General features: G+C 39.5%; 1 long non-coding RNA gene across 1 annotated transcript; it reads right to left on the bottom strand.

Moving 5' to 3' along the window:
* LOC122459964 lies at positions 1-25,479 on the bottom strand. Its single transcript, XR_006280958.1, has 3 exons — positions 25,309-25,479; positions 2,719-2,905; positions 1-745 (listed from the first exon to the last, which is right to left on the bottom strand). It is a non-coding gene; the product is annotated as an uncharacterized LOC122459964 (long non-coding RNA).
* Positions 25,480-26,051: the final 572 nt, after the last annotated feature.

Raw genomic sequence — 26,051 nt, 5'->3', positions numbered from 1 at the left:
GTTGATAATTGTTCGGCTTTAATCGGGGAAAAAAATACTTTAAACACTAAAAGGAAAAAGAGAAAAAATGACACATGGAGGTCAGAGGAAATACCAGAATGCAATTAAGCAAAGAAAAATTTTGGCTGAATATCTGGAGGATAAATTGCTATAGTGAAATCTATTGCACTGGGGAACAGCCTCCCCAAATAAGTGGGAACTAGAAGCCCTATGCCTTGAGAAATTTAATATTGGACTAAACAAAGCCCTAGAAAATAAACCAATGTAGAAAGCTATTCTGCATTAGAAGGAAGACTAGATGTGGGGATTTAGGGACCTGATCCAACATCCACTGAAATCAATGGAAAGAATTCCTTGAGCTTTAGATCAAACCCAGAAAGCCTGGTATGTAAAGTGCACTGGCAAAGTACCTGTGTCCACGCTGCAGACATGCAGTTGGGCATGCATGCAAAACATGCATATGTCTCAGCTGACAGGCCCACTTTGTGCATCTTAGATGAAATCCTGGTTTCACTGAAGTCAATGGGGCCAGGATTTTATCTTCCATGCAACCGTTCCAATCCAGTACGTGCCTTCCACAGAATATCATTTTTCCAAATGTACTGAGTCTGGGAAATTCAAAGGAGCCAAAGGATTTTGGCACCTCTCTCTCCTGGGCTCCTTTAAAAATCCCAGTCCCAGCGTTTTCCAGAGCTGCAGCCTCCTCCTTCCTAAAATGAATGTTTGGCTCAAAGAATCACATAACCTGAAAATAGAAAAAAAAAAAACGCCAGTAAAAGTGGTGAGCTCTATTTAATAGGAGACGTTACCAGAGTTTGGGTCTTTAATTAGTAGGAATGGGCACTTTTGTTTAAAATTTATCCCACTCACACATAGGGATTCAAAATGTAAACTTAAATGTGAATATCAGGTTGACTTTCTCCTTAGAAGCATATACTCTGCTTACATTGAAAATTACCCTGCAGTTACTTTATTCTTTTTGATACAATCACTTACCATGAAATCAACCTCATAGAAACAGACTATATTCACTGGTATCCTCTGGTGACCTGAAGCAGCTGTACACCCAGCTTAAAAGGGTCTCTGGCTGCTTTGCTTCACCAAAGCAGTACAAAGCAAACAGAGGACACCAGTAAATCTGGTCCATAGTATTCTATAAAGCTTTTCACACAAATAATGTAATTAAAAATTCATTAGATTTAAATAGTTAAATGGATGCCTTCATTGCAAGAATCTCAAAACACTTTACAAACATGATAAATTCAAAGAAAATGCTTTGATTTTTACACTAACAACCTGCAGAAAGAAATGTGCACCTGTTGTGGAATTTGATCTGGACATTTCTGTTTTATGTAACAATTTTTTTTTGTTTTTCTTTTCCAATGGATTCATTCTTGGTTTCTGGTGGTAATAATGAGGAAGTATTTCCTGATCTGTAGCTGTTTTGGGAGTCACTTTTCCTTAGATGATTCTGAGTATGATATTAGCAAGAGTTATTGATTGATCCAAGAAAGCACTTCTAAAACCACCCAATTCTCCCGTCTATCATCTATAACAAAATGATAGCTGTGTATTACTTTGTGTGTCACTGAATTGTTTATGTGAGGGCTGAAAAAAAAGGGGGGGGCTCTCATCTCAAAGCATGTGCTCCAAGGTCAGGATATGATGTCCCATTCTCTTGCTGAACTGAAATTAACTCCTGTTGCCTTCTTTAAGCATAGTCATTTTAAAGAGCTACAAAAGTTCTGAATGGATATAGTTGTTCATTAAAAAGCCAGGGGTCAACTTGCAAACTTTTGGAAAGCATGTGGGTAACAGAATTGCAAGTGTAATATTTCTTGGCCGCATCAATATTTGCGAATACTAGACAGTACAGCCCTCGATTCAAATTAAAACTATTTGACAGTCAAATCTATTCTCCTTTGTTTTTGTGCTGTAACTACTAGAGAGTGCTTCTTTTATACTGAAAGTTGTATATGTTATAAAGAGTGTCAATCAGCTTTCACCAATTGTAGTAAAGGGCTAAAGAGGCCACAAGGAATAGCTACTGTCCTGGCCCTTGGGTAGATGTTCAGTTTTCCATATCAGAATATCACTGCTTTTCAGTTTGTCTCAGCTCCTGAAATGGGATCAGAGAGGGACGTCACATACCATGATCTAAAACTAAAGCACAGCCTCAGAGTTTGAAAAGCTTGTTAAATAAGTTTTTCTTTTTACTAGACACTTACCCAAACAGGATTGTTGTGCAAATGGCATCTGCCTTAAAATGATTTACTAGTGTTTATTTCATGACCGGGAAGGAGGGATGTCTGGTGGTTAAAACATGGGAACGGAAGTCCAGAAATCCGAGTTCTGTTCATAATCTGTCATTCTGTGACCTTGGGCAACTTACCCCTCAGTTCTGCATATGACACATCCATAAATTAGAAATAATATTTACCCCCCAAAGATGTTGCATTTAGACAATCTCAGATAAAGGATCTATCTTTACCCTATTTCTAAGTTCTCCCTTACCTTGGTGTTTAAGGTGCCTGCCATCTTTGTATCTAAGTGCAAAGTGGTGGTGTTAAATAAGCTAACTATAATTCATGAGTACTAAGATCAGGATACTATTTTTCTCAACAGTGAAAATAATAAACCTCTGCAAAGTGTAGATGGATAGATGGATAGTTAGAATAAAATTGAATTTCCCCCCAAAAATAAGGAGAAGCAACCTACCTGGTCCAGCTGCATAGCATTAGCTTTAGCTTAATGCATCTCTTGAAAGACATATTTGGTCCTGATATGCTGAGAGCATCAGAGACTCGAGAATCGCAGCTGATGTAGAGGTTCACCCAACCAGTTGTAGCCTGTTATGACTTCCTGGTCACAAGACCTGTCCTAACTTAAATTGCTAACACCAGCCCTGCAACAAAGATTTGTTTATTTCGTTGAACCTTTGGCAAGTTTTTACACATTTCTTCTTTGCTAGGAAAGAAAAGTATTGTCTACTGATACTTGTACAGTCATTAACTATGAATGGATAGCTAGCCTTTGCTAGCATAGTGACTCATGTGTAATCAAAATTAAAATCTATACTGCTCTGTCAGTAAGAAGAATACAAAACCAACATACTATGACCTCCATCAGGTTTGGGGGGTTAGGTAGCAAATATAAAGGCTTTTTGTACTGCTACATTTTTTGAAAAATCAAGTCAATGCTTCAGCACAATAAGATGTGATGTGATGACCTATCCCACTGCAAACAGTTTTACTATCAGATATTTTATCCAGCAGAGCAGATAAAAATATACATAAGATCCTTGTGTACGAGGTATTGATATGACTAATTGTCATGGAAGTTGAGTTTCCCATTTGCTATTTGTATTTTCTTTATCTTTTGGTTTTCCTCTCTTTTCTTCCTTTGCAATTGTCAAGGAAGCATCTGCGTGCTCCGTTAAACAAATGTTACACATTAAAACCCATTGCAGTCTGCCAGAAAGGAAAATGGCATCTTATTTGAAAACAATACGCAATTGTTACTGCTGTCTTGCTGCAAGTTACGCCCTTGAAAAATGATGGGGACATATTTAGCAGCCACTGATAGTAAGAGAAAGCATTACAACTAAAAGCAAAAACGTAATTGCTCTATCATTGGGAAATACAATTATTTCAAATACCATATACTCCTTTTCCTTAAAATATTGAGACCTTTGTTTCCCTATTTACCATAGTTAAATTCTTTTTACCATCACTTTCAGGGTAAAATATTTAAGGTACCATACAATAACATTTTTTAAAGTGTTTTCTCTCTCCAAAATGTAATGAAGGAATTTTTAATTTACTCAGATGTGGTGCTATGAAGATTGTGTTTCTGCTTGACAAAAATGAAAAGAAAAGCTCTGGTCATAAAGCACTTTTTTTTTTTAAAAGGCATGGAAACTTAAGATCTAATGCAGAATTGACTCTAAGTGAGTATAGAAGAAGTCTAAGATTATGAATTTACTGCATTTCTTGACCCATCAACATGTATGTTACCAACATAGGCCCTGATCTTACAGTGAGGTGCACACAGACAGAAGCTGCACAGAAGTCAAGGGAGCTCCTCTTCAGCTTCAGAGCTTGATGGAAATTGAACAAGTTTCATTGGCTTGGTGATGTGATTTATTTAAAACAGTTTCTTTGGAAAGTGACTTCTGGCTTTTCTATGATGGGCACAGAAAAAGCTACCATCTTCCATTCAAATGGGTGTATGGGGCAGGCATTTTCAAAATGGAGAGGGTTTTACAGTCTAGATTTGTTACTACAAGAAATCCTTGATCAGGACACACAGGTCAAACAGACACAGGGATGAAATTAAATGGCAGGCTGCATCTTTATTAAACATAACACTGGAGAAGGGTGCTATCTGCCCCATCTCTCCATACCAAGCATGTTAAACTGGTGAGAGGCATTGTAGAACTACCTCTTACCACTAAACCCCACAAGCTCAAATTTTAAAATTGAGCTTCTCAGATCTAGATAAATTAGCACTTTTGTTTCCTGGAGTCTGTGCTCCAACTTATCTTGATCATTATGTATGTAAGGCTCTTTTTCTCATACATGACCTAATAAAATGATTAAGAATAGAGTAGTAGATGAATCTGAATTTTGTTAAGTGGCCTCTCTCCCAGAAAAAAAAATTTCAGCTGTCAAAATGTCAAATCATTTTGACTTCAGAATGAATGAGGACAGGGAAACATTTATAAAAGGTGAAAAGGACTCTCAAAAATAATGTAGAGCTATGAGGGAAAAAAAAAAAAAACAAAAAAACAAAAAACGAACAACTTTCCAGATGTCATGCAACAAGATTTTATAAATCAGGCCCATGTATTTTACAGATTAACAACATAAATACATTTGGAAACAGGACTATACCTCCCTTCAAGAGGTTCTTGTAACCTCAAAAACCACTCAAACACTTTGTTTTCATGTTTTGTATGACATCACCAGAGCCCCTCAATAGAATTAGAGCCTCATAATTCACAGCCGTCAGCTATATATTCTACATGCTTTCATACTATGGACCTCACACTTTGGGGGAAAGACTAGAAAATATTTGTATAATAAATTTAGTAGGATTTTTGAAAGGCTGTGCAATATATTATATACAAATTGGTGAGAAATAGCACACAATATTTATCCTCATTGTTCACTCATGTGGTTTGGGACTATAATTCAGGAGAGGTGAAAGTTTAAGCACAGTAGCAAATTACTTTTAGCCACAGACTCAGTAGCAAAACCAGAACTAGTAAAAGTACAGAGTTTTGAAGGGAGATGTTATTTGGCCACAACACTATCCTGTTCATCAATTCATCATAAAAATTAGACAACTAGTGATGCTCAGATTTTAAATATTTTTGTTTTTGGATTACATGGATTTTCGACAGCTGATTAAATCTTTGGAAGTCCAATGTACTGGTACTTGAAATGCTGCTGTTTCCAGCCACTCTTTAGCTACAATGAACCACTTGCTGGTCACACTATTGAACTCTGTTTGTATTTAGTAATAGCACCTAGGAGCTCTAGTTATGGACCAGGACTATAACAGGGAGCACTCGCTTCTTGATTGCTTCCTGCTACTGCATGCAGTACTGCAGTCCTTTTTCCACTCCTGGCACCTCCTGTAGATGGTCAACCTCGCATAGCTGGTCTTTGGTGGCTTGGCCCTCCAGCTGGGTCATAAAGTCAAAATGAACCCCTTCCAGGGTAGCAAAGAGTCCAACAAAAACTGTTGGTCTCAATTGGGTCTTTAACCCTGGCTCTGGGCCCTTTAAATTCAGCCCTTTTCTTGGGCTTTCCAACAGGGTTTCCTTTCTTTTTCAGGGTTTACACCACTTTGTCAGTGAACAGTGGGAAAACCTGGGCCTGCCAATTACTCTGGGTTCTGACCCAGGAACTGTATAAACAGCAGCCACATACTGCTCCATTCAGTTCATTGCTGCTACTTCCCTGAGCCTCTTCAACAGGTTAAAGTTCTCAAGTCCTTTCTGTCAGCTTAAGCAAATTTAGGCAGTTGAGCTCCTGTGGCCAGGGAGATCCCAGTCAGGAACTGACCCACTAAGGCCCTGCAGCTCCTTTTATCTGAGCCTGCTGGGCTCGGATTGGCTGCTTCTGTGCAGCCTCTTTAGGCAAGCCTGGAGGACCCACCTTCACTGCTCCTTTTCTGGAGCAGGGTGCCTCCAGCAGGGCCATGAAGGTCTGTTGCACCCTGTCACAAGGACCCTATTGTGCTAGGCACTGTACAAACACAGAACAAAGACAATCCCTGCCAAAAAGAATAAAGCTGTAAGTGAGAAATCATCAGTCAGGTTAAGTATAACTAAGTCATCCCCTCTATGGCATATTAATATTTAGAGAAACACCATAGCAAACCATGTTTTGACATTTTGAGCAGCATCTTGATCATAGGAAGAAGATATAAGGAAATACACCTCTGTGGTAACAGATATGGAAATATAGTAATGAAAACGGGATTACATACTCAAGTTATATACAACAGATGTCAAGAGCTATGTCGATTTACACCAGCTGAGAATAGAAGTATAGGCATCATGTTAATCACGTAGCTCTATAAAAAAAAATCACACCCTTAATGATGGCTTTTGATGTAACATATAATATTTAAGCCTGTAAAGATCATTAAGTGCCTTTATACCTTTGAAAAAATTTGTTGTTTGTGCAAATGCCCAAATACTGAATCTTTCCATTTCGATGACATTCCTCAGAATTCATGACCTAATGAAGAATCTGTACACACTTTGGTCACAACCAGTGCAAATCTCAGATATTTTCAGTCTGACAACACTTCCTAGAATCTCCTGAAAGGAAATATTTTAACATGATCATATTTAAAGGGCAGAAAGGGTCTATGAAACCCCACAAGTATTACACTATCATGGAGCTATAAAGTTACTCTTTGGATTGCCATCCCATATCTTAAAAAGTCTTCCCCCCCCAACTATGTTAGTTTTGATAAATATTCCTTTTAACAAAACTTTTGATAAAAAATATTCCTGTAGGAATCACTCTTCCTCAGAAACTTGTCCAGCCTCTTAATATTATGTACACATACACACACATGCAGACTATTTTCTGTTTTACTCCAGAAAGCAATAGACTCTAAAGACTAGCTGATCATAGGAAGTGGAAGACAGGAGGAATACTATTTGGTCTGCCTCACCTTGAAACTCCTACATAAAAATCTGGCTGTTATCTGTAATCAAGATACTGTCTGGAGATGGCAAGTCTTTCTTCTCACATGGGCGTTTTGGATGTGGTTTATTCTTAATAATCTTGTTGGGGTAATATGGATGATTAAATAATGAATCAGCAAAATGCTACTTACCGAGATTTCAGAGCGAAATGGCTTGGCTGAGCCAAATTTGGAGAGCCTGAAAGCCAAATTCCTAGTATATTTTTGGCAGGAAGAGGGGCTAATACATCTATCATTTATAAAAGTGGCTGTGAAGAATTTGTCCATGCCCTCCCACTGGTGAGAAAGCTAAATGCACACTGTCTAGTAGTTGCTGTCATTATACCACATAATTCTCTTTGTAACTGAAACTAGTAGAGGAGTTTGTCTTTATTAAGACTGATCTACCATTAGTGGAATATAAATATGACTGAGTGTAATCGCTTAAATTTGTGACAGCCAAAGGTTTGCCAGCAGTAGATTTCCATCCATGTTCAGCAGGGGATTTGGAACACTGGCCAAGTTCAAAATCTTTAACATGTCAAAGATTGTGGCTCATGACTTCCTGTGCACACATACATACAGATTGATGAATCACTGTTGAGAAAAGCTTCATTTTTTCCCCTTCCACAAGAAACTGGTGAAACATGAATTCTGCCTCTTTCACTGGGTGTGCAAACTATTGTGCAGAGTTCCAATAAATACACCTCATTACCCTTGCCATAACACCTCATAGCCCCTTGTTAACTCTTCCCTTTTTATGGTAAAAAGACTATTCATGCTCAAATATCCCTGAGGCTACAAGCAAGAAAATGTTAAACTTTATAAGAAAACACTTAAATATAAAAACAGATGCACATATGCACCTTGGGGATGTATGTGTTTTGATACAGGGGGCTAAACGCTGTTCCAGTTCTCTTATTGCAAATAGAGTGACTCTAATGAGCCGGTTACGTTGCTCAGAATTTGTACCAGTGTAAGTGAGAGCAGAATTCAGCCTAGGATTGTCATCAAGCCTCTCACAATCACATTTTCACTTATTCCTTGTGGTCCATTCACACAGTATGACTTGTTGACAGTTCCCTGGAGATTGGCCTTATATCTCCAACCTCCTGTGAGGTTTCTCCTCCCAAAACTTTATATTGTTTCTATTCCCTTTTATTTAAAAATTAAATATATAGCAAATAAGCCATAATAGTAAAACCTACGTGGTGTTTCTGGATTTTTTATTTTTGACTAGTACAATAGCAAATGTTCCCCCAGCTTTAGTCTCGGCATTTACTTTGTTGCTTATACAAAATTGCCCCAGCAAATATGGATGACTGTTTCATGGATGAACTCTCCTTCACCCTCTGCTGCTCCATTCTGGACTTCTAAACTCCCACTGGATGAAAAAAATGCAGAAAATCTCAAATAGTCAAAGGTTCAGTATGGATAAGTATCCACAACAGATTGGATACAGTCCAGATAACAAACTCTCTGAAACTTATGAAGGACCCATATCTCAGAAAGTTCTCTCCCTACATCTGCTGTGAGGAGAAGTCTATTTCTGGCAATGACGGTATCACCATTGTTGAGAAGCCATTGTACCGTCATCCCTGCTAATGACAGAATGCCTACATTGGAGTGAGCTAAATAGCAGAATATCTTCAGGTAAGCTCTTTTTCAGCCCCAAATGACAACCTAATTCCACACCTGAATGTTCTTACTTATATGTACATATAAGATGTGCAGTGTCCAGCTGAATCTATAGAATGCTCCAGCACTTCTATTGGAATTTTCATATGCTCTAAACGTGCAATAGAAACTAAGTTGTTCCTTGGTGCACACTAGATCACAAAAGAATTAAAAGTGTGTGTGTGGGGGGGGGGGGGGGGAAGATCAAGTCCTAGCACATAAACTCACTGGGCCCTAAAGCCCTTCTGCAAAGGTGGATGAAGGATTGGCAATAGGAGGACTTCTGGAAGGCAAAGATTGGAAAGGCAGCAGAGGGGAATGAAGGGTTCTTTGACTCAATCTGAAAAGGTTTTGACACCATAGCTTGTCTCCATTTGCTCATCTGAAACAAAATGAGAAAGCCAAATCAAGTAATTTAAATTTAAGCATGTTAAACAATTGGCATCTTTCCTGAGAACTTGTAAAAAGTTTTTAGCAAAGTTACATTTTTCAGATTACATAGAAATAAATCGGGAAACATCTGCAAAAGACAAAAGCAATAAGATTTACTGATGTTCATCCAAATGGTCCCAATTTTAAAGGGGAAAAAAAAGGGGGAAGAAAGTTACTGAGTAATTGTAATTCAAGTAACCAACTCTCACCACTGTCCTGCCTTATAATTTCTACAGTATGATGGTTGGAACAACAGAAATCCACCCTGTCATTAATCTCAGCTCTTTTTATATCTTCTGAAAGAAAGGCATTACCGCCTATGATTACTGTTTTACTGATGTAGAATCTAAAGTCATGGATTGGCATTTGTAGATTGACATCTGCAATTTCCCCTAGTCTGTATTCATGTTTTGTCAAGCCAAGCCTGTGGCCTTTCATTCTGTTTTTACCAATGCTGGATACAGTGAGGCTTTGCATTCCATACACAAGATTCCAATCCATTACTCTAATTTAATACAGTGTAATATTTCATTGAGGCCAATGGACATAGTTTGAATTTAAACTTTTTTACGGAGGTCAGAAATTAGCTTTATAATCTTGCATGGTTCCTAACCTCCACTAATGCTTGAATGAACCTTGAAAAAAAAAAAAAAAATTCCTTCAAATCACCACACTACCTCCCAAAATGAATGGCATCTCATTATGTACTGGCATGATGAAATAACAGTAGTGAACAATAATATTTAAATAAACCCAAGAATTACCACTCTCCTTTGTTTCAGAGTAGCAGCCGTGTTAGTCTGTATCTGCAAACAAAAAACAAACAAAAAAAACAAAACAGGAGTATATTTCCAACACACCTTTGAACAACATACCAACCCAGAGAATCCTTCCTATCAACACTACAAAATGAAGGATTCTGCATGGACTCCTCCTGAAGGGCGAAACAGACTGGACTTCTACATAGAGTGCTTCCGTTGACATGCATGGGCTGAAATTGTGGAAAAGCAGAATCACTTGCCCCATAACCTCAGCCATGCTGAGCACAACACCATCAACAGTCTCAGGAACAACTCTGACATCATAATCAAAAAGGCTGACAAAGGAGGTGCTGTCGTCATCATGAATAAGTTTGAATATGAACAAGAGGCTGCTACGCAGATCTCTAACTCCACCTTCCACAGGCCATTATCCTCTGATCCTACTGGGGATTACCAAAAGAAACTATACCATCTGCTCAAGAAACTCCCTGAAAAAGCACAGGAACAGATCCGTGCAGACACATGCCTAGAACCCCGACCACGGGTATTCTATTTGCTACCAAAGATCCATAAAATTGGAAATCCTGGACACCCCATCATCTCAGTCAATGGCACCCTAACAGCAGGATTGTCTGGCTATGTGGACTCCCTCTTCAGGCCCTATGCTACCAGCACTCCCAGCTATCTTTAAGACACTGACTTCCTGAGGAAACTATAATCCATTGAAAGAAAAGGAGTACTGGTGGCACCTTAGAGACTAACAAATTTATTAGAGCATAAGCTTTCGTGAGCTACAGCTCACTTCATCGGATGCATTTGGTGGAAAAAACAGAGGAGAGATTTATATACACACACACAGAGAACATGAAACAACGGGTTTATCATACACACTGTAAGGAGAGTGATCACTTAAGATAAGCCATCACCAGCAGCGGGGGGGGGGGGGGAAGGAGGAAAACCTTTCATGGTGACAAGCAAGGTAGGCTAATTCCAGCAGTTAACAAGAATATCAGAGGAACAGTGGGGGGGTGGGGTGGGAGGGAGAAATACCATGGGGAAATAGTTTTACTTTGTGTAATGACTCATCCATTCCCAGTCTCTATTCAAGCCTAAGTTAATTGTATCCAGTTTGCAAATTAATTCCAATTCAGCAGTCTCTCCTTGGAGTCTGTTTTTGAAGCTTTTTTGTTGAAGGATAGCCACTCTTAGGTCTGTGATCGAGTGACCAGAGAGATTGAAGTGTTCTCCAACTGGTTTTTGAATGTTATAATTCTTGACATCTGATTTGTGTCCATTCATTCTTTTACGGAGAGACTGTCCAGTTTGGCCAATGTACATGGCAGAGGGGCATTGCTGGCACATGATGGCATATATCATATTGGTAGATGCGCAGGTGAACGAGCCTCTGATAGTGTGGCTGATGTGATTAGGCCCTATGATGGTATCCCCTGAATAGATACGTGGACAGAGTTGGCAACGGGCTTTGTTGCAAGGATAGGTTCCTGGGTTAGTGGTTCTGTTGTGTGGTGTGTGGTTGCTGGTGAGTATTTGCTTCAGATTGGGGGGCTGTCTGTAAGCAAGGACTGGTCTGTCTCCCAAGATCTGAGAGAGCGATGGCTCGTCCTTCAGGATAGGTTGTAGATCCTTGATGATGCGTTGGAGAGGTTTTAGTTGGGGGCTGAAGGTGATGGCTAGTGGCGTTCTGTTTTCTTTGTTGGGCCTGTCCTGTAGTAGGTGACTTCTGGGTACTCTTCTGGCTCTGTCAATCTGTTTCTTCACTTCAGCAGGTGGGTATTGTAGTTGTAGGAATGCATGATAGAGATCTTGTAGGTGTTTGTCTCTGTCTGAGGGGTTGGAGCAAATGCGGTTATATCGTAGCGCTTGGCTGTAGACAATGGATCGAGTGGTATGAGATCCACTTCCTGGACACTACGGTGCTAATAAGCGATGGTCACATAACCACCACCCTATATCGGAAACCTACTGACCGCTATTCCTACCTACATGCCTCTAGCTTTCATCCAGATCATACCACATACTTCAACCTCTCTGACCACTCAGTAAAAGACTTAAGGGTGGCAATTCTTCAAAAGAAAAGCTTCAAAAACAGACTCCAATGAGAAACTGCTGAGCTTGAATTAATATGCAAACTAGATACCATTAACTTGGGTTTGAATAGAGACTGGAAGTGTCTGGGTCATTACACATATTGAATCTATTTCCACATGTTAAGTATCCTCACACCTTCTTGTCAACTGTCTAAATGGGCCATCTTGATCATCACTAAAAAGTTTTTTTTCCTCCTGCTGATAATAGCTCATCTTAATTAATTAGCCTCTTATAGTTTGCATGGCAAATTCCACCTTCTCTGTATGTGTGTATCTATGTTCCATTCAATGCACCTGATGAAGTGGGCTGTAGCCCACAAAAGCTTATGCTCTAATAAACTTTTTAGTCTCTAAACTGCCACAAGTATTCCTGGTTTTGCCCCCCCCCCCTTGTGCCTTTCACTACTTAGTATACATGTTCTAGCTTCATACTTCCAACACTCAGTTCTGCATTATTTTTTCCTTCAGAAAACATATTCAGACCCAAAACTTTCTAGTGGAAGACTAGAGGTTTAAAACTAGATCAGTTAATTGTTGAAATCTAGATAAGAAAATTGTGAGTGTATAAAGCTTTTTGACATTGTAGATAAGATGCCTATAGCCTTTCCATGGGCTTTATGGATGAAGAAAAAGTTAAACATACAAACCATAAATCAATTACAAGAGGGAGACAAGCTATAAAAGCACCTCCAATTCACCAAAGGAGCATTCTGAGTATTTCCACACTTATCAGGTTAACTGCACGAATACGATTCCATAAGTAAACTCCATGCCAGATGTATGTGGAAAGGAAATTGTGTACTGTGTTTAGCCACATGATATAATCTTCTTAAAGTAATCTCAGAGGTACAAGTCGAAAAGACTTAAAGAAATGTTAAATATAGTCACCACCGTATTATGCCTTATCCCATCTTGTTCTTTTTTTTTTTAAACATATTTATATGTAAAATGTCATTGATAAATGTGAGTGTCATTAGACAAACAACACTAACCTCACTGTTTAGTGTTTTGCTAACTCTAACTTTGTTGATGGGTATGTTCCACTTTTAGATTCTTTGGAATGTAAAATTGTGACTTAATAAAACATTCCTAATGCTGACTGTAAATATTCTTGCAACTGGTCTGAATGTACTGTGCAGTAAGCCATATACCCCAGGAACTATCCTGAAAGGAAAGTAAGTGATGAAGGTGCAACAGGCTATGCATCAAAGAGTTATTTCTCTAAAGATCAGCTCATTAAGAGGAGGCATCTGAATGAAATAAGATTCCTGAGGCGATTGTGGCACCAGACATACCAGAAAGAGAAGCAAGAAAACCCTCTCATACACAATGACCAAGCAAAAGGCATTTTTACCTAGGCAAGATTCATGGTTAATATTCTGATCATGTGCCTAGTCTATTGAGGGCCTACTGTTCTTTTGTGTATGATCTGGTTCTTGTTCAGCACATTTACATGCAACACTAACTATTCAAATGGGCTCAGTTACTTCTGCTACAAAATGGAGCTCAGACAAAGAAACAATGTGTTTCTTTAACATTCTTTAAAGAAATAAGAGGTCAATCATAACTTTTTTCTGGTTTGGCATAAGCCTGGATGTTAGCTTCCCCATTCAATAGAATGGGCATTGTATAGATAAGCTACAGGTGGTCAAAAAATTCCAGGATGAATTTGGTTTTTGCTGACCAACTTTTCCCCTCTGTTTTTAAATCAAGTCTGATAGTTGGAAATAGCTTTGGCATAACATTGGTTTAATTTTGCAGTTCATAGCAATCTTCATAGCTTAATTAAATAATTGTTATGCCAATTTCTAGCCATGATTCAAAAATGAAAAAGCTCAATTAGTAATTATCAGCACCCTCAACCAGACTTACAGAGCAGGATAGAATGAAATAAGAATCTGTTAGAAAAACACCAAGCAATACATCTTTTGCAAAGCAGAAAATTAAAAAAACAACACAAAAAAACCCTCAAATGCAACAAAGTGCTAACAGACACTATTGTTTGGCAGGATTAATTTAAAAACGTAGTTGCAACAAAGAGCAGGTATAGCATGCCTGTTACATTGTGTGCCAAAGTAGCAGCTCAAATGTCTCTGCAAAGGATCACAAGGTGAAAAAAGTCAATGAATTATGTAACTGTAACTTCTAGTGCAATTGTTTTTAACAGATAGTTCACAAGTTGGAAGTCTGTGAAATGTGGTTAATGTGGAAGTAATTGGGAGTTGAAGCCATAGATTTAGCCACTGGTACACTTGCCAAGTTTTTGATTTCTTGGCTCCTGTTACCCAATCATCCTGCTGAGATATCTGTACATTTGTATGCACAAAAAAAATATGTATTTGCATGTCCATCACAGCAAAGCCATATAACCCACACTGTATATTGCTGCCAGCTGTGCTTAGTGGACTTCATCCAAAGTGAGCAAAGACTGTTAGTTAAAAACAACAATCTGAAGGAAACTCTTATCTCAACCAGATATTCTGCTTTGCTCATGTTCCTTATTCATATTTCCCTCTTTATATACACAGAGTGGAGAGAGAGAGAGAGAGAGGTGGTCTCCAATGGGGACAGAATGATAGAACATTGTCATCATGCAGGGTTGGGTGTGCGGTGGGGCTGTGGGTTGGTTACCTTTGGGTACAGCAAGTTGTTTGTTCATAGTTTATTATCACAGATCGAAAAATATGAGACCCAAATAAAACTACCAAGATACTATAGTCCTCATAGCAGAAGGAAATGGGTTATGTATCTCAAACCTGCCAAAAAGACTATGGAAGCCAAACTCTCATTTTGTGAGCAAAGACGTAGGGACAAATATCACCTTGTAGGCTGTTAAAACCACCCTTGAGTAGGATCAAAGGTGGTGAAAGGTTGAGGTTTGTTTTGTTTTGCAGAAGGTCTGGGTGTGTATAACAGTTTTGTCCAAGCACAATTGGCATGTCTGAATTGGCTGATCCTGTGTTCTGAGTCTCCTATTCAGAACTTGTTTTCCCTTCTACACTTACCATAGTCTGTGTATTGTGCTAGATTATCCTGGTTTTTACAAGTGGTGGTCACAGCTACCATCCATTTGGATATGTTTTGGGGCTTTATAAAGTTTTAACAACTGCAAAGTATGAAACATACAAAAGTATGCAGCCAGTCTGAAGTGGCTATCAAGAGACAGTTTTAATTTACCATCACCAGGGATGTAGAAAACTCTTAATGTTCTGTGTAAGATATATTTCTATTTGTGGTATGAATAACAGAGCAAGTAGTAGTTTCTTGAGATAATTGATTTTAAAAGGTTTTTTTTTATACATGTAATGTCTTACTAAATTACACATTATGACAGTAATGTTCAAATCATACAAAAATTATCTCAACCCATCTAATCTTGGTTTAGGGCATGAGTGTAACCAAATCAGATATTTGCTAAACTCATACACTTGTTTGTTTGTTTTTTTTTATAAGAAGATTTTCTGCCTTTCAATACCATTAAGTGAGATTTGAGGGGAGGGGGGTTAATTTATTCAACATGCCGGTCATTACCAAACACCAATCAAGTCTCAAAGGGCTTGTACATATTTGTGGCATGATTTTTAGAGTTAAACAGTTCTTGTTTTCTATTTGGATTTTACTGAGCTTATTTAATATTATTTAATCCACTAACAATAATATGTAGGATAAATGTAAATTGCATATACGTTTGCGACAAAGGATAGTTATTACCAATGCAATAAAAGTTACGTATACAGATAGACCTGCCATAACTACATACTTGGAAAAAAGCAATGATGACTTGAATGGACATATAATCACTGTGACTCAGTAGTAGGTGAGTGGTTTCAGATTTCAGCACAATTCCAATTGCTCCCAATATTTCCAATAAATGCTAAATTCAGTAGTCAGATGCTCCTGTTTGAGGCAAGAGATCCAGCATTTCATTGAGGAACAAATTCCCCATAAAGATATTTTCAGTAGACTGTAGAGTGGATTTAAAAATGTTATGTTCTTCCTTTTTGAAAAAGATGCATAAAATAGGGTAAGTAATCTACTAAATTCCTAAAATTAAGAGCTCCAGGTATTGCAGAAATAACTACAATATAGGCCTCCTGGAAGAGTGAAGATGTTCATCACAAACTAACTTATCATAGGGAATTATCTATTACTTGTGCACTAACTTTTATCTCTCTGGTGCTAGGTATGTATATTTTGACACTTAGCCAGCTTGCTAAAGCCCCAGTTAAGCCAAGAACTTAAGCCTGTGGACAACTTTGTTCGGGAGCAAGCCCATTGAAGCAGATACTGTTCACGTACTCAAAGTCAAGAATGTACATGAATCAGGGCCCAAGTAAATATTTTGATTTAGGACTACATCACTGAAATCTTCAAAGAGTTAAACTGCTGTCTTCCCCACATCATCAGTGCTACGATGTATTACTTGACCCTATTTCTTTGTAAATGCTGTGTGGTCTGTGCATTATTCAGCAATAAATATTACCATATTGTATATGTCATTGTTATTGCTGTCTAGGGCCAGATCTTCAGAAACACTTGAGCTTGCCACATATGAGACGGGGTAGCATAGGTGACTTTCTGCCACCATTCAACCCAGGCTAATCCTGGAGCAGTCAGATTGTTGCTTATGATGATGTGTGTAGGAAGGGCACGGCCGACCTGGGGGTCACTTCTGGTTCATGACTGATGTTCCTAAAAAACTTGCTTCAGGACTTTGATTGGTTACCTGCGGAGAGCAGGAAGGAATTCCCCTCTGCCCCCCAATGTATTCTCTTTGGGGTGTTTTGTTACATTTGTTCGTTTTTTGTCTCCCTCCTCTGAAGGATCTGAGATAGCCATGGCTAGAGATGGGACACTGGTCAGGTGCTCTACGGTGGCAAAAACCATCCTCTCTTTCAAGACTTTTTGCCTGGTAGGGTCTAACTGATTGCCAAATGTGAGATGGAGAAGAAATTTTCCCCCAGGTGAGACTGGCAGTGATTATGGGAGAGAGTAGGGGGAGTTGCCTTCCTCTGCAGTATGGAATGCAGGTCACTTGCCAGGAGTATCTGGGTATATTTCACTTAATCAGTTCCCTGCCACTGACGGTCCCCTCCTATTCTCTACCTGTGGCATACAATAGATTAGTATCCTGTAGGCTGGAATACTTTGGTCTAATTTCAGTTGAGGGATTTAGTGTATGGTGTCAGGTGGTGTTGGTGGTCCATGATAGACAGGAGGTCAGACTACATGATCTGGTGGTCTCATCTTGCCTTAAATTTTGTGACTATGACTAGTTCAGTCTCCAGCGCACCACCCTCTGCCTACTGTAATGCCCCCTGCAGGATATTCCATTGACATGTAATGTAGCATTCTGATGCCCTGATGCATCCATTATGCTGGATAGTAGGAGTGAGTAGTGTATAAGCAGCTATGCCAAATTAATGCCACCTGGTGATTCTCCTATGTAAGAGAAATCTCCAACTGGCCCTTTAAGCCAGCTCTCCATCTCCTTTGTGCTGACAGAGTGGCTCAAAAGAACAGAATACCAGCCAAGATCTGGTCTCCGGTGTATATGTATATCGCCCCTTTACTGCGGCCCTCAATTCCAAGCTCAAATCACTGTCTCCCACGTCTGCTTTCATTTGGGCTTTTATATGCCCCTGATGGAATGATAGATACATAGCAGAAGTGAAGCCAAATTACACACAACTGTCCTCTGATAAATTGGGCAGTTAGTTACCCTAAAACCCCATGAGCCAAATAATACTTGGGCTAAAAATAGCATCAAAGCTCTCTGCACAGCAGCTGAAACTGTGCCTGCAACTGCAAGAATGACTGAAGTCTATCCTGCTCATAAGCTTTTTGATACTTTATCCCTTGTTTATCCCAGGAAGAGCAATAAAATTCTCTTTGCAGTTTGGAAGAGAGAATTAAACCATGTTGGAGAGAGACTTCCCTTATAGGAAAAAAAAAAGTACCTGTGAGCCCATCTTAAGGCAATGATGCTGTTAGAACGCTGAATGATTTTTCTGTACTTTCTCAATACCCATCTGTAATAGTTTTTTATGAGGGCTTGGAAGGGAGAGAAGCCTGGGCCAAGGAGCAGGTTTAGTGGTTTGGAAAGCTGTGTAATATGACACTGGCAACTCTGTTTTACACTCACTGAAAGGTTCTGCTGCATCATTCAAGTAATATTATAAATCATTGCCAGGCCATCAGTATTCCCCTTCATGGTCTTCTGAAGCACTTTTTAGGTACCAGATTGTCTCCCGCCCCACCCTGAGCTAGAGAACAAGGATGCTGTATAAACTCCTTTAATGGGGCATGTAGTACTGAACTATCCTCTGCTGCAGGATTCCAGCTCAAAGGAAGTGGTACAAGGGAGAAGATGGTCTCATGGATCACGATTTAAGGGTACTGTGAGACTTGTATTGAAGACCATCTACAGCAAGCAAGGCCCGGTCTTAAATGATCATTCTGAAGAATCTCCAGTATTGTCAGTAAAAAATTTTGGATCCTTAAAGCAACTTCTAACTAGCTATTTATTGTTGGTTTAAAATAGGCCAATTAATTAATAAAACAAAACAATTATGTCAATAAACTGCACATATGACTGTCTTCCATCCAATATTTCAAAGCACTTTAAAAGTATTAATGAATTAAATTTCAAAATAAACCCATGAGATAAATATTTCTATTGTAGAGATAAGGAAACAGACACCAAGTGGTTAGGTGACTTGCCCAAGTCAAACTCTGGGGCCAGATTCTGAGTTTTTCCTGAGTTTACACTGTGGCAAAGCAGAATGAGGTGGCAGGACCATTTAGGAAACTGGTTATAGCTCCCTAATTCTTTACCCTATCTCAGTACACGGGAGAGAAACCAAAGGCTGCTCTACTCTACTCTACACTAGGGAGCATCTACTGACTGAGGAGATCCAGACTGCAGCACATTTTAACCATGTCTCCTCCAAAGAATAGAATCCAGATTTCCTAATTCCTTTTCTGGGCTTTAAACACAAGATCAAGCTGCCATCCATCCACTGTATATGTTATATCACTTAGAAGAAAACTAACACCAATTTCCTTTCCTACTCTTTTCTCATTCTATAAAGAAATTTTCAAGACAGTAAAGTTAAACTCACCCAATATTTTGGGAGAAGCTATCAATCGGCTATAGAAGTAGATATCTGTAAACTGACCACATGGCTGGAGTCCTAGACATTGGTAACCACATTTCAAATGATGTTACATATATCGCATATCATACATCTCTTAATGTTCCTACCAAATTTTTCCGTACTGTCTTTTTCACTCTAGGACAATGTTCCCTCTAATTTTTGACAGGCTGTGTGCACAAAAAGTTTCTTCTGCGCAAATTGTTGTGCTTCTATGCAAATTTTTGTGCATGTGGTGTTTTGCCATGTGCACAGGATTTAGGATCTGTGTATGTGCACAGCTTAAATGGAACAGCGCTCAAGGACTGCATGACTAAGTCCTGGTCTAAACTATAAAATTAGGTAGAGGCAAGGTGATGTACGTCAATCTATTTGTGCATGTGTCTATAACTTGAGGCAAGCTACCGCCTTTATTCTCAGGCCATGGGAAAAAAGAAAATAAAATGACAAGTGATGGATCAAAGAGAAGTTTGACTTGGATAAGGTTTAAGTGGTGTGATAATCTCAATACTAAACTTTGTTGTACAACAGCTTCTCTAATGCATTCAGTCACGAGACACATGCACTTAAAGCAAGCCCCACAAATAGTCTCTCCTCCCCTCCAAACCCCCAGACTCAGCTTGTCTACAGGGTGGAGTAATGTGCACTACAGGGGTGTGATTTCTGAAGTACACTAATATGTTGCATAGTAACTGATCTATATAGACCCTATTGGTGCACACCAAAGGTGCCATTGTGCACTTTAAGGTAGTACTATGTCATTTACATCACAATTTGATATCCTGCTGGTATGAAGAACAAGAGATGCTCCTGAAATCTGTTGTAAACAGGATTTGAATCAACTTTTTCTTCTAAAAATTGTCAAATTGTTTGACTTCAATGATGGGATTTTTTGTTCCAGTGATACAAAAAAATCAGCTTTGGTTCTAAATCATCTTTCTTTTTGGTACAGCCACCAAACCAAAAAAAAAAAATCATTGAGGAGCTTCTCTTGGCATGAAGTCATGGATTTGTCTTATGCTTGTGCTGAAGGCCAACGCAGGAGATATTATCCATAAATCCTGGTAATTTATTAAATTAAATCCTCTCAGCAACATCACTGAGATCTTCTTGTGGCTGAGTTAGATTTTTAATTTCCCATAAATCTGACAGTGTTTAGGTTTCTCTCTGTAATGGGCTGAGCAAGGATTAAATCCAAACTCAAATGTTCACTATCAAATCTGGAGGCAAATTTTTCCCAAAGTTCAAGGGGGGGGGTGGATGTGTGTCTAGTACCAAATGAGGGTAAACCCATCTTCATCATCGTATCCACTCATACTCCACACATGAACATAGCCATTATATGAACATACCCCCATATCTCAATGTCTGTACTTTGACCTGTTAAACTTTTACCCCCAATCAGGGAGATTGCAGATTATGTATTCCTTACACTACCTGTTCCTAAACCGAATTTTGCACCCCTTGATAATCTGTACCTTATTCCCTGATAACCAGAAACTTCTATGCTTAAACTCTGTACCATTTCCTTTTTACTTCAATATCTTAATAAAATTATTAATTCAGTTCAAGCCCATTTCTAGTTATGTGACGTCAGTAGCCTGGGATGATCATCGATGTTACAACACTATCACTTATCCCTAGTCAGGGCCAGCTCCAGGCACCAGCATTCCAAGCAAGTGCTTGGGGCGGCAATCTGCAAGGAGCGGCAGTCCGTGTGCCCTTAGGGCGTTTCCGCAGCAGCGGCAAATCAGTGCCAGCTTCTATCTTCAGCCGCTCATGGTGGCAGCAAAAACGGTAGAGCCGGCCCTGCCCCTAGTGAAATACTTTTGACAAGTAACAGCCATATAACAAAGCCACAGTGGATGGAATGGAGGGAAGGGCAGAGCAGAAGCCTGGAAAGGTTATTGTGTCTAGAAGTATGTGCTCTTAACTCAAAATTAGCTAACCAATGTTAGCTAATGTTGGTTAAAATTCCAGTAAAGACATGGCAATTCAGCTTTTAACTCAGGTTAGTGGGTCAAATTCAAACCCAGCCTCCCTTATAGACGTTAACTTAAGCTGCTAACCTGAGTAAGGCATCTTTTGTTTGTCTTTGTTTTGCAGTGTAGACATAACATAAGAAAAAAAAAAAAGAGTGAAGTAAATTGAAATGCATTTATTGGTAGCTAAGGGCACACTAAGCAAGATTGCAGGCTATGGATTCAGAGAGATGACATAATTAGTATAACTGAAACTTGGCTCTATCTACACACTGTCTGGAATTTCAAAAGGCCAGGATATGGAACTGATAACAGAATCAAACAGACACAACAGGGCAGGAGGCAGAGGTTTAGCATATAGATGAGGAAAGACATTGTGTCTGTGAGGAGAAAAGCAGATGGAGCTTGGACACCAGAGTAGATGGCCAAGAGAAATGGAAAGAAACCAAAAAAATAGAAAAGGGTAAAAATAACTCTCCTAGGAAACAGTTAGATATATTCTGGACAGGATAAGATGGAAAACCAAGAAGTGGTTTTGGAGATAATGGCAATCTGGATAAAAAAAAGTCCACCACATTGGTCAAAGCAGGGGATTTGAAATCTTGCGTTACCAATATAAGAACTGTGCAAACTAAGTGCATTACCAAGAAAGTTGAGGCAGCTGTTGAAGATTGTTCCTTCATTCTTCTGATGGGAGAGGGGAAGGGAAAGATTTTTGGAAGTGTATGTTCAGAATTGTTGCTATGTCAAGAATTTAAAAAAAAACCTAAGGTTCTTTTACAAGAAGGTTCCTCGTGGGTTTTTTTTTTCCAGTTATTTAAAATGTATCTGAACAGTGGTTTATTTTAGCAGCTTAAATTCATGGATATGGGCATTTAAATACACTTGTGAATGTTGGGGAGACTTTCAAAAGGGCTGAAGGGATTCAGGAGCATACATTCCAATGTTTTTCAGTAAGACATTCTTAACTCTTAGCCCCTTGGATAATTTCCCCCCATTGTAATTTACTTTTTCATTAGACTTCTGATTGCTGTAAATCTAACCTTTTCAGAGCTATGAATGGCTGTACATGGGTGACAGTTACAGAATTATATATATAAAATTTTTCAAGCTTACTTCAACATCATACATTAGGCTGACTAGGGGCAGGGTTCCTTTATCCATTAATCATAAAAAGAAGAAAATATTTAAAAGGAAACATTAGAGCTGGTTAAAAAGTGTTAAATATAAAATAAATTGGAGCATGAAACCCCAAAATCAAAGCATCTAGATCATCAGCTTATAATACTATATATGCCTATCAGACAAATGGTAAAACATAATAAAACAATGGAAAATTCAGCACAAAAAGGATAAGGAAACATTAGAAATGATTTACTTACATCTTTACTACCAGAGAATATGGAAATTGCCTGAGTCATAATAATCACATGTATAGGGACCATAGGTGAAGAATTTTCAAACGTGTAGATAAGAATGGAAATAGTTATGAAAGATCAGAGGCCTCTAAAATTCACAGTGCATCAGACAGCATGTAGCTCAGGGTAAAACATGGCACATGAGCTGACAATTTCACAAGTTTCCTTTATTTTAAGAGAACCCCAAGAAATGAAAATGTTTAATGTAATTCTACAATTGAAAGTAATGAGGAAAAACTGGAGGAATTTCATTAAATTGAGGACAACCCATGAATATGGCTTTGGTTAGCAAGAGCTTCTTTTAATCTATCTGTTGAAAGGTTAATATTGTACTGTTTACCCAGATGTTCAGAAACTACTGCATAACATTTCATTATGGAGGGTGTGTTCAAAGACCATCATGCTTCCAGGACACTCATCCAGCCCCAATAGATCTGAAGCAGCAAATATCAAATATTAGAACCAACAGTTTCTTGTTTAATAGACAGCAACACCCTTAAATAGGCATAGTAAAACCATCATGGTCCAAATTCCCATGGTCCAAACTGTGTAACTGCCTGACAGGTCCCTTTTTATCCACATGCAATAGAAATTCAGTAATTACCAGACTGTCAAAACTGAACATGCTTAAATCAGTCCTATGGCTCAGGTTGGCCTCATGTGAATGCCACACCAATAAACTACTACACTGAGCTCTTTGAGATCAGCCCTGGCTGTGTGGCTTGTCTTCAAAAGTCCTGTTCTATATTTTAATTAGTTATAGTGCCTGGACCAATCCTACACCCACTAACATTTACTCTGCATCTGGTGTTGTACCTTCAGTTTTACCTGCTCTTTGCAGTCTGTCCCAGTCTCCATTTCTGACATATGCAAAAGTGCTCAGTAGCTCCCACTGATGTCAATAGGAGGTGGTAGGTCTGGCATATTGAAGGCTATGTTACAACTGTAAGCTGTCACTTTAAATTTTCAGTGTTTCCTAGTCCTACTTGCAGGATGGGAGGTTCTGTGGGGAGGCATGTGATCTGGATCTAGCAGCAGTCAGTCTGTAGCCAGCCAGCCTAAAATAAGGTGAGGCAAGTGATACTGCTCTATTTTAGGGAGCAGCCTATTTTGTTTCTGGTTTTAGGTTCATATGTATTATCATTCTGAATTCTAAGAAATATAGTGCTACATTTCAATCTTCCAGAAAAATAAAAACAAAATACTCTAAATTCTGTTTGTGTATGTTGGGAACATAACACTAGGTGCTCATTTTTTTTTTTTTGGAAAGAGAACCACCTATTTAAGAACTCAAATAAGGATGTGTGGGCCTAACATCAGAAACTCATTACTGAAAATGTTGGCTTTCCTTCTTATTCATTTAAGAGCTTCATAGTTGGGATTGACGACACCTAAAATTGTGGGCCAGCTGAAAAGTTAGTCATTTGCCTACTTCTAGTCCTGCCATGTTCTGACTGGAAAAGATTGTCACAGTAAAATTATGCAAAATTCACAGAACTTTCAGAGGTGAAAATAAATATTTTCACACTATGGTCACAGCAACCTTGTAAACCCTGCTAGTTAGGTCACTTTGATCTAGTCCTCTTTGAAAGAGAGCTAGGCCAAACAAACTAACAAACTGTTCTGGTGGTCCCTGCTGCACCACGTTAACAGTGTTAGTTCACTTTGATGTAGTCCTGTTTCAAAAAGAGGACTAGATCAAAGCAAACTACCTATTAGTGTGCAGTAGCTGATCAAAGTGAATGGACAAACTGTTAGTTTGTGGCAGCAGGATCCATACAAATTACAAAATTCATGGGTTCCATGACACTGGTTTGACATAATGGTATCCCCATCTATGAGCAACCATACACACAACCTCAAAGACAGGAAAAGCCTGAACAATAAAAGTTGTGACATTGACATCTGAGGTGGGCCTGGCACCGCACCACCCCTTTGTGGGATGGGGTGTCAGAACCTAGCCACTCCCAAGTTCATGCGCCCATCTCTCTGGGGGCAGCCAGTTGCAGCCTAATGGCCTCCTTCCACCCAATCACCCCTTGGTAGGGATAGTGGGCCTAGCGGACAGAGTCCAGCGTAACTCACCCCAGACATCTGGGTGGTATGGCCCAATCGCCAGGGTCCATATAAATTGCTCCCCACATTGGAGCAGTGCCACCTAATGGCCAGAGTCCATACAATCCCCCTCACAAGCCAGGTAGTGCAGCCTAGTGGCCAGAGTCCAGATAACTCACCCCAAGTGTCAGTGCGGTGTGGCCCAATGGCCAGGGTCTATATAACTCACTCCCCACATGGGAGCAGTGCAGCCTAATGGCCAAGGCCATACAATCCCCCTCACAGATGAGGTAGTGCAGCCTAGTAGCCAGAATCATAGGATTCCCATGGGAGGGGGGCTGGTAGGGGAACCGAGGTCCACCCTCTCCACCAGGTCCTGACCCAGGGCTCTGGAAGTGGCAAGTTCCCCTTGCCACCACCTCAGCAGGATTCCAACAACAACATGCCAAGCATCTGTGCAGCTCTAATGCCATTAGCCTCTAAAGTTCCCCTGGGTCACTTCCTACCATAAACACCAGGTTCTCCACTTTGGGGGGTTCTCTGGCCTGGTCCCCTCCCATGATGTACTCCATCTAGGCATCAGTGTGCATCCCAGCTTGGCTGGCCTCCAGATCCTGGTGTGCAGGCTATTCCTCCTCAGGAGCTAGCAGCATACCTCCTTCCTCTCTAGCAGTCAGCCCAGACTGAGCAGCTCTGCAGGCTTTTATATCTGTTCTCCAGATGGAGCATGCCCAGCAGAGCTTCCAGGGCGTGGCTTCCTCTGCTAGGAAGGGTTAACCCCTGTGGTACCAGTGCCGTTCCAACATCTCTATACAGAGTACACACATTGTTACCACTTTCCTTTCAAAATCAACTTAGCACAGATCAATAGAAGAGGTTATGGAAATGAAAGAGGCCCAGAAGCATTCTCTTAGCTAATTTTATATTCATAGTAAGTAAATATAATACAATGGGAAAATATCCCTTACGATTTTAGCTTCAGTGGTTCCGCTACACTTTGAGAACAAGTAATCAATGACAACGTAAAGGCAGTGATGTCTAGAGTCAGGACTCATGGGTTCTATTACCCATTTTTACCACTGACTAGCTGACTGAGATGCTTGACTTTAATGAGAGCTTTGCTTGCTTTTCAGGCTAAAGGATTGGGCCCTTTCGTTCTTTTTAAGCTTATCCAAACTACTTGTCTACCTCTTAGGGTAACTCCTGTTTGTAAAATGTTTTGAGATTTTAGGATGAAAGGTGTTATAAG

This window comes from Dermochelys coriacea, chromosome 4, assembly GCF_009764565.3.
Source record: "Dermochelys coriacea isolate rDerCor1 chromosome 4, rDerCor1.pri.v4, whole genome shotgun sequence".
NCBI lineage: Eukaryota > Metazoa > Chordata > Testudines > Dermochelyidae > Dermochelys > Dermochelys coriacea.
The sequence above is the reverse complement of the archived record's forward strand: the minus strand, read 5'-3'. Positions and strand labels throughout refer to the sequence as shown.